The following is a 12,776-nucleotide window of genomic DNA, read 5'->3' as shown; positions in this document are numbered from 1 at the left end:
TGTCAAAGTACATTAATAAAAGAAATTATTCTGAAAAATTCAGCTTTATGGGAATTTTTTCCAACTTCAAGGTATTTTAGGTACAAAATCCCTGTACTATACAGGAGATGATTGACAAAATAGTTGACACTGGAAAACTGTATGGGATGGAAATTAACATCGAAAATTCGAAAGTCATGAGAATATTCCGTGGAAACACGCCCTTATGGATCAGAGTAGAACAAAGAGAACTTGAAGAGGTCGATAATTTCAAGTATCTGGAAAGTATTTTGATGAGAGATGCTTACTGCACCAATAAGATCAGGTCAAGAATGCCATAGCTAAAGAAGCATTCAACAAGAAAAGATCACTCTTAACTAGCAGGCTCAATATTGGACTTAAGATGCTGGTCAAGTGCTATATATAGAGCATTGGACTGTATGATTCAGAGACTTGGACATTACGGAAGTTAGAGAAGAAATATTTAGAGAGTTTCGAAATGTGGTGTTGGAGGAAGATTAAGAAGATAAAATGGACAGAGAGAGCAACACACGAAGATGTTTTAAAACGGTTAGGAGAGAAGAGGACACTTCTAGCCACCATTCTTCGTAGAAAGGCCAATTGGATTGGACACATCTTGAGAAGAAATTGTCTTCTTCACACCGCCATAGAAGAAAAGATGGAAGGGAAGCGAGGAATAGGAAGAAGAAGAGCAAGCTGATCGATGATTTGAAAGATAGGAGAAACTATTGGGAGTTAAAAGAGGAAGCTGAAAATCGACAAAAGTGGAAGAAACATTTCCAGGCTAAATCTAAAATTTTTTTAAAAAAAAAAAGAAAAATAATAATTCTCATTAGTCCCAGGACCTGCCGAAAGGCAGAATACCTAATAATAATAATCATAATTATAATGCTAATGTAATAGAACCCACACTACTCTGGTTTGATATATTTTGCTGAGAAAAAAAGACTTACATCCGACCTCTGCTCACTTGTGATAATCATTTCACAAGTATAATTGTCAGGTTATATATTCATAGTGTTAAAAGGAGTAGCAAAGTAAGATTAGCGTTTGAAGCTAATGGAGAGAATTCCATAAAATAGTTTGCATAAGAAACCTCCTCTCATCTAAGCACGAATATATCGATGCATCCTAGGCAGTATCTCAAGATGATCTCACTCTGGTTTTGATAAGCTACATTCTTTTTTACAAAATAAAATGACTGAAACTTCGTGATATACAACCCTTTTATTGAGCCAAGAAAGCAATTTTAAAAAAAAGTCAAATAGGGATAAAACCGAAAAAGAGCCACACCACTTCGAAAGTTACCCGAGGATATATACATTTAGTCTTCCAATCCTACACGTGACACCAACCGATGGGAATCGTCATTTGCAGTGAGCTAGCAACACCACAGCCAATATATTTTCTTCCTTTTTACCATAGAAAAATTCACAATTTGTTCGTATCTCCTATTGCAATGTCTCCTTCATTTTTACTTTTCTTTTAAATTGTTGTTACTTACACACAAATATTTTTGTTTAACTGCTTTTTCTTTCTTTTGCGCAACATGTTTCTGTGAAATTTTCTTACAATGTACCTGGATGCATGCATGCCATTCCAGCAGTTATCAGAAAGTTGTTGAAGCCCAAAAATCAACCAAACACAGAGTACATTTTCTGTCTTTTTTTCTTTTCTTTCTTTCTTTCTTTTTTTTTTTTTTAATTTGTCAGTTCGCCAAAAGCGAAAGGCAAATGTCTTCATATTCCCACGTCTTTATACACATATCCATATGACTAGTATTTATTGCATTTTTTTTCTCTTCTAGTAATTCTGCATGACAAAGGAAAATGTGAAGAGTAAATAAAAGTTACCAAATGCTTCAACTGCAGCCAACCGGATACAATTTATACTGGTTGCATGCGTAAGTTGAGAGCTAAAAGAATAGAATATGACGTAATATAAACTTATTTCAAAAAGAGAGAGAGAGGTGGTACTGATAGATTACACCATTTATTTTTATGTTCTTGTTTTGGAGTTTTAAAATTAGATTAGAAAGTCCTTGGTAAATCAATGAATTCTCCTTCACAAAGACCATCTCTAGACGGACAGCTTTTAGTTAAAATATCACGTGACTGGTTTAATAAGCTTTTACTTTATAGGATGACTACTAAATCTTATTTTTTTAAACTCGCTTTTTTCCCCGAGGTTTTTCCAGGTCTCTCTCTCACTATATATATATAATAGGGTAGTTGTTATTGCTAATGACTTCTACCACAAAATCAGTTGAGAAAAATGTAGAGTACAAAGCAATCAGAGTTCACACCTTAACTGTTGTCAGTAGTATTTTTTTTTTTTAAACATTTGGTTTTACTACATGAGGAAGTTCTAAAAATTATTAATTTAAATTCTAAGCATATGTTAATTTATATGATTGCATATTACTACACATTATTCTTGAATGGGGAGTGGCCAGTTAATATTCATACAATGGATCACCATTTTTAATTCACTGAAAGTAGATTATAGATACAGGATGTTAATATAACTACTAGCTGAACCTGCGCTCTCTACACAGCGCATCATTCACATATGAGCATGAATCTCCTTGTTATTCCTCACAACATCTGTACACGTCCCTTTAAAACACAAGTGAAAGACTTCTTGATAAAAATCGGCAAGGGGTAACATAAAAAGGACATTTTTTCAATACCCCGCACAGTTTGCAAGATTGAGTCTACTTCTGGTTGGAGTTCCTCATTCATGTATGATTAGTGTTTTCTTTCTTCTTGCATGCAGCATGTAATACGCAAATACATTACATGCACAATTAATCATAATCTCAGTGATATATGGTATTCATTGGGTAAAACACTATAAACAATAAAGATTGATCTTAGCCTAGGGAAATGGTTATCCTTCGTTTTTCATTATCATTTATCCATGAAACAAATGCCTGAGATATACAACCCCTGTATACAATTGTGTTGGAATATATAACTCACAGGACGTGGTTTTAAAAATTTAAATACTTGCAGTGTACCCCCCCAAAAAATGTAGTAAAGAAATAACGGCCTCGTTTCTTTAAATATTCAATTAGAACTGGACAATTCACACCAAATTTGGAATCGACCAGCGTAAACGCCACGTTCCTAATACTTGTGATTTTTCGAGATCTCATTGTCGAAAGGATTGGAGACAAACATATAAATCTAGCATTTTAATATATAGATACTGACACTATGAAAGAGATGATTCTCACTTTAAAATAAGAAAAAAGACCATATGGACCTGCGGGAAAAAGTGCATAGTCTAGGAGTTACAGCAGTCCATAACCGTTAAAATAATAATTTCAACACGTGCTTATTTTGAACTCGAAAAACCTGTTGAGGAGCGGTCCATATCAACGTAAAGACGGCATCGAAAAATGCATATTTCAGCACGTACAGTGACGTGATTTCCTACAGAGAATAATTACCAGACATGATCTCACCAGAATTCTCAGATATGTTTTGATTTCAAGGTGGTTCAAAAGTAAACAAAGCATAAAACTTGACGTAATGCACACTGCGATGAATTTTCTCATAGTATATTTTATGTTTTTTCATGTATAAGCGTGAAACATCGCAGCACGTTTTATTCCGAACACGAGAGAATATGATGGTTACGGTCCCTAACACCGACTTCCCGCCGAAGCATTTCGTGTTCATTGCTCTCAAGGAGTGGTGATCAACTTTTTCCTACTTCGGACCCACACTGAAGTCAGAGCATATTTGAAAATTCTGTTGGGAGCATGCCAAGGAATTGTGGTCTACAGCTAATCCTTTGCGCATCCACTGCACACTGCTGAAGGTTGTATTTTTGGATAGCGTATGTGACTTCCTTTACGCTGATATGGGCTGCCACTTCACTGTTTTTCGAATTCGAGATAACACCTGTTAATGCGGCTTTTCTTCGATTTTGGTAAACTTTCCTTTTATTTTGATGTGAGAAATGATCGCTTACAGTTTGTCGGTATAGTTCATTATAACTCTGTATATATTTGCAACAAAGAAGTAACAACTAGCAAAACAGAAATAGAGAAGTTACGAATTGCAGAATAAAAATCAGATTCACAATTAAGGTTTTTAGTACAAACAGGCTAGGCCTGGTTCAAAGGTACTGTTCAGAAGTTCTTGAATTGAAAGAAACAATCCTAACTACCCATGTTACTCTTATACTTTGCACTTGTACAACACTGTAAGCATCAAAAATAATGTGTTAAGATTGGGATTTTCAAAGTACATTTTTAAGGTTTCTTACTGATTAAAAGTAATTTTCTTCTTGCAATTTCTTTAAAATCTATCAAAAATAATTACATAAAATGGTAATATTGAGAAATCCAGATTTCTGACTAAATTCCAGGCTTTTTCCAGGTCAGTAGACATCCTGTTTATGTACATAAATAGATGCCTTAATAAGTGTACAATAGCATATTTTAATAATTACTACATAATATTTGTATTTCTATCGCAATTATCGATATTGCATGCAGTGAGCAACGTCACGAAATGTCCTTTTTTGTGTGACCGCATTAGAAAAATTAACTTACCACAGTCTTGTTGGGTAGTCGTCATATGTAACATTGTTCTAACAAATTTGTAAATAAGTTTAAAAGAAGTTTCATTTTGAGAATTTTGTGACTTGAACACCGATGTAACAGTAAAAGAACTTTCAATAACAGGAAAACATATATAGGATGAATTTTTTATACATGTATATACATACACACACACACAATGTAAATCTGCTTAACTCAAATATTGTGAACTACCTATAGAGATCAAGGTATTAAAAAATTTTAACAAAACCTCCATGTTTCAATTCTTGAGATCTTTGCATTTATTTCAATTGCTAACACTGCATTTTTCTTCAGGAGCGAAGTAGGAATGAGTTAAGTAAAATTGTACTATGATCTTCTATTGACAAAAAGAACACACACCTCCACTTCATACGATTATACTTCAATTTATCAATTTTCTCTTTCAAGAATTTTGATTGAGACTAAGTAATTTAAAATTATTTTCTTCTATCAACAGCACACCTGCGGTTGCAACGTATCTTCAAATTCTTCAATGCTGTTGTCTCGTAAATGGAAATAATGTGGCACAGACTATAAAACTAAATGTAGCTCTTTCAGTGAAAACAATTATACTTATCATTCCACGTCACACCATCCAGGTGCCTCCATCTCAATCATCTGATTTTTGTACAGTATAAGAACTAGGAATAGCCAATTCTGAAATCCAAAAAATAAATTTTCCGGAATCCGGGAAATTTTGGCCATCTCTAATAGAAACCATAGGGAAAGATAAGAATTTGTATCTTTAACAAAGCCCCATATTATTAGGCTGGTGCGGCTGAAATGTCCTTCCTGTTTCGTTTGGGTACCTTCTAGTTTAGGGTCTGTATGCTATCAAAATCGATTAAGCATCCACTTTGGAGAGACGTTTCATGGGTTAGGAAACAATTCAAGTTTTTATACCACATTTTCCTTCAATCGGAGTCTCGTACTGCTTAATTGATGTCAGATATTTCGTTCCATCCTTTTAGACATCGTCCTCAAAATCTTCGAGCGCAGTAATCTTTCGAGAATTGTAAAAAAATCACCTGAGGTAATATAGGAAAAATAAAACTATATGGATTCCCATTTTCCAATAGCTCCTACATGTCAAATTTCATAGAAATCTACATGACTGGATGAGCAATTGTACTTGATGTGAATGATTCGGTGTAGAATAACCTGACTGTGAAATTACAACTTGCAAAGATTAATTAGAAGCATGGAAGGTTTGTTAAATTTCTATGAAGTTCAATATATTTTCTTGCATTCGAGGATCACCAATTGTATTGAAAAGTAGTTCTATGTATTCCAGTATCAACACCAGCGCCTTCTGGAGTTTAAAAGTAGATGCACGTGACATAATTTAAAAACTGAAGAACGATATAAACTTTCTTTCTATTTTCGTTGGTCAGTCTTTGTAACGAATTTTATCATTAATACTCTCTCTCTCTCACATACAACCTGATCTCAAATACTCAAATACTACTTTCTGTTTTAGTTTTCACGTTTGTTTTTGTGTATATATCACACTTACAAAATCACTGAATCTGTTTTATGCTATTTATACAGTTATTACGAATTTAACGGTGACATATTCGAGATAATTTATTCGCAATGGACAATACTAAAGGTGTTCAATCTCATGTCCTTTTTCTTATTCTTAAAACACTTTGTACTTGGGTTCTCGCGTTTTCTTATTTCGCCATTTAATTCACTGTCATCACCACAGTCTCGTTTAGTCTACTCGGCATAACCGTGGGACGTAAAACTGAACTTTCATTTCGCCTTATTTTCATTTCTTTCTTTAAAGTTTTCGAAATATTACGAGTATCAAAGAATACTAAAATTTCTCTTTATATTATGTACAAAATATCGTTATCTATCGCAGTGAGAAAGTTTCTGCTACCGTTATGTTCCCCATCCTCTATAGAATCCGCTAAGTACTAGCCGTGTTACCATCCACTCCATGTGGAATCAGATAGTTCTAATGTTGTCTCTGTTACGTACACATCTATATACTAACTTCTTGCGAACCAATCCTTTACATAACAACACTGTGTCGCTATTGTTGATTGACAGCAAGCGAAATATTATTTATCAGATTTTGTAATTTTGACGAATGCTACAACTGAATGTCAGTGAGTTGAAAGAAAGAATTAACAACATTAAATCTATTTTAAACCCATTTCACTCAAAACTTTCCCCATTTTAATTAAATTAGAATTCCCTTATTTGATCTGCTGAATTTGTAACTTTGTATTCCGTGAACGATTGGATTCTTTAACGAATTGATAGTTGTTGACGGCAACGACCCTACGCGGGAAGATAATTCGAGGGGACTAGTCTTTGGTTGTGAAAAACAAATACTTTTGATTACATAACGAACTGAACATGAATGAAGAACAACTCAAAAACATTAACTATTTTAGTGAGAAGTCCTTCGCACTTGCTAGGAAATTCTCGGAGAGAAATTGTATTTTTCTTCGTCTGTGATATTGGAGAAAATGGGGGAGGAAAACTGACAAATATCTTTAACTCCAAAGACAATACGAAGAGATTAGCTGAAGACCATAGTGTGTGGTGGCTTCTAATCTGCGGCAAGTGATCAGACACTAATGAGAGAATACTACACGATATTGATGATTTTACATGATCTATCCGAAGAAAGTCATCATATTTATCTAATATATAACATGAAAGTGATTATGTTTGTGACTTCATAACTCTTGAAGCACTTGACCGATCTCGATAAAATTTTCAACATGGATGAAGTTCGGACCTAGAATGGTTTCTATCATTCACTTTGACGGTACAACTTAGGGGAGAGGGGAGACGATATTTAAAACTCATGATAAAAAAAAAAAAAAAAATGACCGATATTGGTGTTCAATCTACAGTTTTCAGGGTCGTTGAGATGAACAGTAACAAGTTTAAATCCAAATTCAACCTCCTAACTTGGGGGAGGAGGAGAGATAAAAATGATCGAAAATGACCAACATTAGTGTCGAACCCATAGTTTTCGGGGGTCTCTAAGACGAAAAGTAATACTTCTGATGCCGTTTAAATCCAAATTCAGCCTCCATTGTTCTTTATGTCCAAAATGAAACGTAAGAAGAACGGGCAATCTGCTAGTACTTTATAATTATAAAAATAAAATACCCTCGCTGCATAGCTCTCCACACACTAAAAGAAAGAAGAAACCTCAGGCGGATGGAACTCCTCTTTCATCGAATCCCATAAACTTATTCATGATAAGTAAAATATTTTTCTACTGTAATGTATTGTATTACATGTGTTCTTTGCCTCTATTATTATAAGATTTAAAATAAAACTTGGCTTAAAGCTTGCTCCTGTAAATTAGCTCTTTTGGGGGCGAGATAGTGATGTGGAGGAAGACCTATAGTGTGAGGGGTTGATCTTGCATCAACCATGTGCACCGAATCCAAGCTCCAGTCGTGGTTAATAGTAGTGGTGGGCACAAAAACCGGTTTCGCTTTTCTCCAAAACCGGTTGTTTTTCACCAAATCCAGTTTCCGTTTTCTTCAAAACTGGTTGTTTTTCATCGAAACCGGTTTGTTTTTCCGTAACTGGTTCTATTTCTGAAAAGAATAATGTTTTGTTGTTCTCCGGAAACCGATTCCGTTTCCAAAGAAATAGTTTTGTGTGTTTTCCAAAACAGTTTTGGGTTTTTAGTTTCAGTGAAAACCAAAATGTCGGTTTTACTAGAAACCGGTTTCCGGTTTTTATAAAAACCGACTAGTTAATAGTAGATCCCATTTGTTATAAGAATACGAAATTCAAAAACTCACCAACTTAAATGACATAAATAAAAATTGACTAAAGCGTAAAGTTGAGAAATGATCCTTTTGCTGTCATAAATTTTCGAGAAATTATCTTTTATACAAGTAAGGGACACTCCTACTACAGATTGGAATACTTGTCTCTATACACACAAACACTAGTAGCAAAGATGTAATGTTTGACACTCCAAGTAACCATCCCAACTATACACTTTTTACAGTAATTTTCTGTTGTTTCCCGAACTTGTTACTTTCAATTTGAATTTGCTTTTTCTATTTTAAACTCCAGAAATACGCTATACTAAATCATAATCTTCAAAAGTCGCTCTGTTAATGCAGTATCTCCCCCCCTTCTCTATTCATTACCATATCATTTAGACATGTAATAACGACATACACAATAACGAGTATACAGCAAGTACTTAAAACATTTAAGGCAGTTGCGTGCTTAATAAGTCAATATGAAGCATCCACGCTGATCAAGCTAAATGTTACTGTAACATCTACAACGAACGGCATGCGATTCGACTACACATCTACACTGACTACCTACTGCTTCTTTTTGCACACAAAAGTTAAGTATCATTCAGCAGTTTGACTTTTCCATTCAGTGTACACTGAATTTGCAGGAATGAACTTTCACAATTATAGGCTGCAATGGAAGAAGAGATAAGTAATTCGATCAGAAAGGAATTTTAAGGAACACTGGACATGAAAATGAACATGATAATTACAGGAGACAATTATTCGAATAATTTGTTTAGAACATAACACTTCTTTGTTTTCCAAAATTGTGTAGTATACGATACAAGGTTGGTCTTGTAACCCAGTTCTCCTGGAGAAAAGGTGGTATAGCGGGAAACGCCCTATACTGTGAGAGCTGATCTTGTATCAGTTCTGTACATTCTAACTGTGACGGATTCAAGCTCGGCGACGTGGTTCGAAGCCCTCGATAATAGAGGTTCTATCCATCATAACCTCGGAGTTGATAAGGACATAGAACACAAAGACTCTACTCTACTCTAATATACACGATGTTTGAAGACGGACGTACTAAGTCCACTTAGAAGATGTATAAAATCAAATTACAAGGAAAGTTAATAATTTATTTTCTTTATCTATGAAAACAATAATAGCATACTAAATGAACACCAAAGATAATACCAAAAATTTGAGAATAATCACCTTACTTCAGCTTCAAAACTGCCGCACGTGTGTATATTTTTCCCTAGTGTCAAATCATTTAATAACATTTATTAAGAGAAATCCAGACTATGTTTAATATTACAGCATAGAATTGTTTATGATACAATAAATTGCAATCAAGAAATACAGAATATAAAAAAACAAATTAAAAATATTTGAAGTGAATTATATCCTGTATCTTTATTAATGTTCCTTTGCTAACATTTCTTTGTATAACTTTTAAGAAAGTTTGTTTAATTATACCATATTACTATTACCTTGATTCAAACAAGTGATTAGAAGCTATTGTGAAGTTAAATTTAACTACTAAAACGACATACCGGTACAGCTTGAAAAGGGTGGGTAGAGCTTAGCTCACGAATCTCTGCCGCGATTGTAATTCTTTTTTTGTTGTCATCCGTGGCAGAGATTCATGAGCTAAGCTATATATATTTTTTTGATCGTGATCGGATAGATTATAAGTCACGAACACATATGTTCTTTACGTGCTTACTTACTATAGCAAGTAGATCACTCCAGTACTCCTCATTGGTTTAGTGGCTAGTGCGTGTTCCTTTGGTGCACACGGTCCTGGATTCGATTCTCTGTAAGTGAGCACAAAGTGTAATCTCACAATCGTTCACTTTCATTAATCACCCTCTCCTTTGGCTAAAGGGCATAACTATGGGATCTAAATAAAGAAAACTCCAAAATTAAACTGAAAGCTGAAGGGGGAAAAAAAAAAAGAAAGAAAAACCTAATACTCCTTAATTTAGTTTTGAACCTTGTCCTTGTGGTTCCTTGATTCCCGCATTAATATTCTTACCAGCTATTACCACATTATTTCTATATTTAAGTAACTAAAGAACTTATTTGGACATTATTTATTCTAACCACACTGTTGCCTACTTCCACCGGCCTTATTCAGTTAGACGTTGATATTTTACTTAACTCTATATAACATGAAACGTAAGATTTGTGCAAGCGTTTACTTCAAGAAATCCTGAGAAGTAAGCAAAATATTCTATTAACAAAAATAGCTGCCTATAAATATTTATATTTTTACCTTTTCACCTAAACTTAAAACTAAGTTCTGTCTAACAATTAAGAAAGATTTTATCAGTAAATTTTTAATCTTGTATATATATAACTTGAAGTTAATATTTATTTTCTATACTAGTATTTTACATATACACTAACAACAGTTAAAAATAATTTTTATCTAAAGTCTATTCTAACATGTTTGACAACATGGTATATGTAAACCCATATCCAGAGAACGTCATTCTGTGCAACTGAGCATTTGACAAATATATTACATATTCTATTCCTAGTTTTTTCGTTGCCATTTTGATTGTAACTACCAATTAAGAACGGTACCTACTCTTAAAAATTACCTTTTGTCTAGACATTCGCAATTTTCCAATAAAACATTTCAGTTTGGGATTTAAAGTCCCGTTAAGCAGTCAGGCGATATGAGACGTCGATCTACAAGCTCCCACCAAGAGTCGGACCCGGGTCTTCAGCGCGCACACTAACCATGTAGCCACGAGGTTAACTCCATGATTGAGGCATTAAAACTTTTGATGTGTATTGTTTTGCGCTCGGTTTGTTCTAAGACCAGCTCAAGGACGAAACATACGGTAACTCAACACACTACAGCTAATACGTATATGTTTCTAGTATGAATAACTTTCCTATTTTTACCTGCGATGAGAAATATAAAAGTGTTTATTTAAATCATGGTTATAGAGATCAATGTTTAAGCTTTGTCGCAGGATCTGCTTGAATTTCGGTCACTATTAATTAACAATCAACTATTCACTAAGTGTACCACGTCAATCACCCACTAAGTATAGTATGTAAGTTGTAAATCTACTTCAGAAACGTGTACAGGCATGTTCTTGTTGCTTATGCTATATTTTAAGCATACTTTTTTTTCTTTCTTTTTTAAATTTTTACTGATGTTTATGTTTTGCTTCGCTCCTTCCCTATCGATCTTTAACTCTGTCTGCAGTACAGAAGTTGTAGATTCATAATCAATCAACACTAACTAATTTTTGAAACGAAACACGAAAATAGAAACCAATATTTTCAAGAAAATTTAAATAAAACACTACCTCTTAAATTTGGTTGCCTTTACTATCGCCGCTTTCAGAAGTCAACAAATTTACGACCAAAGTAATGTTTGATGTCCTTAAATGATGTGAACAGATTTTTATAATGGACCGGAAGTACAGAAACTGTTTTTATATTAAAAATTTAATATTTGTTAGGTATATTTTGAACTTGGCGTCTCAAATTTAGGATTATAGAGTCGCACACTCGCAGATTTTTAGGTTCCCTTTATGCGTTCTCAACTAACTCAACTATAATGCTGCACTAACTAAAGATAGCAGATGTGCATCAAGAAGATCAGGCATAATGGTATGGGAACTGATGAGGAAAGAAACATCAATTAGTTTGAGGCTCGTTATCGAACTAGTCACATCCTTGTCAGGTCGCAGTACAATAGTTTTTATTAAAATGTAGTAATTAATGTGTTAATAGATTCTGAGTGGCAAATTAAATGGATAGTAATGCTATTTGCATATTCATCTGAATACATTTGTTTTCACATCATCTATACGCCATTGTTAATTTTCTTTCTACAGGAATGAATTATCTCAAAAATTAACTAAAGTTCTCTTGCGGTTTCCGAAAATTATACGTGCAAGCAGCCTTTCTTTATCTCGTGTTGCATAGTGAAAATATTTTTACTGAAGATTAAAGAAGAGAATGGTACACACTTTTTTTTTCTTTCAGATGTTCTCAAACAAATATTTCCTTAAAAACAGTTACAGCTTCACCCATTCTTTTGTCATTAACAGTTTGATAAACATCCTGACAAAATTATAGTAACCTGAAATTCCGAATCATTATATACTGAACAGAACGTTTGTGAAAGAAACACGCATTAAATTTTAGGGCACAGTTTAACTTAACGATACAATAGGATGCATATTTTAATTACGAAAAAAAAAGAAAAAAATCCTTACATGCAAGTATCCTGTAAAAGATATTCCGGCGCGCAGATGAAGGATTGTGTAGGGTTTCAAAATAGTATGCAGGAACACATTTTACCAAATGCTTGAAGGTAGGATTTTTCTTTCACACATAATTTTGAAATGAAATTTTTGAGTTGAGTTGATTTTGAGTTTCACGTCCCG

At 33.8% G+C, this 12,776-nt stretch overlaps 1 protein-coding gene across 2 annotated transcripts in view; it reads right to left on the bottom strand.

Moving 5' to 3' along the window:
* The window catches only part of LOC145666600 (uncharacterized), a 55,768-nt gene that overhangs the window by 31,691 nt on the left and 11,301 nt on the right, over window positions 1-12,776 (bottom strand). The gene's annotated exons all lie outside the window — the stretch shown is intronic.

The sequence above is a fragment of the Thermobia domestica genome, chromosome 12 (assembly GCF_964235325.1).
Source record: "Thermobia domestica chromosome 12, izTheDome1.hap1.1, whole genome shotgun sequence".
Taxonomy (NCBI): Eukaryota; Metazoa; Arthropoda; class Insecta; order Zygentoma; family Lepismatidae; genus Thermobia; species Thermobia domestica.
Note: the sequence above shows the minus strand (reverse complement) of the source record. Positions and strands in the feature narration are given on the sequence as shown.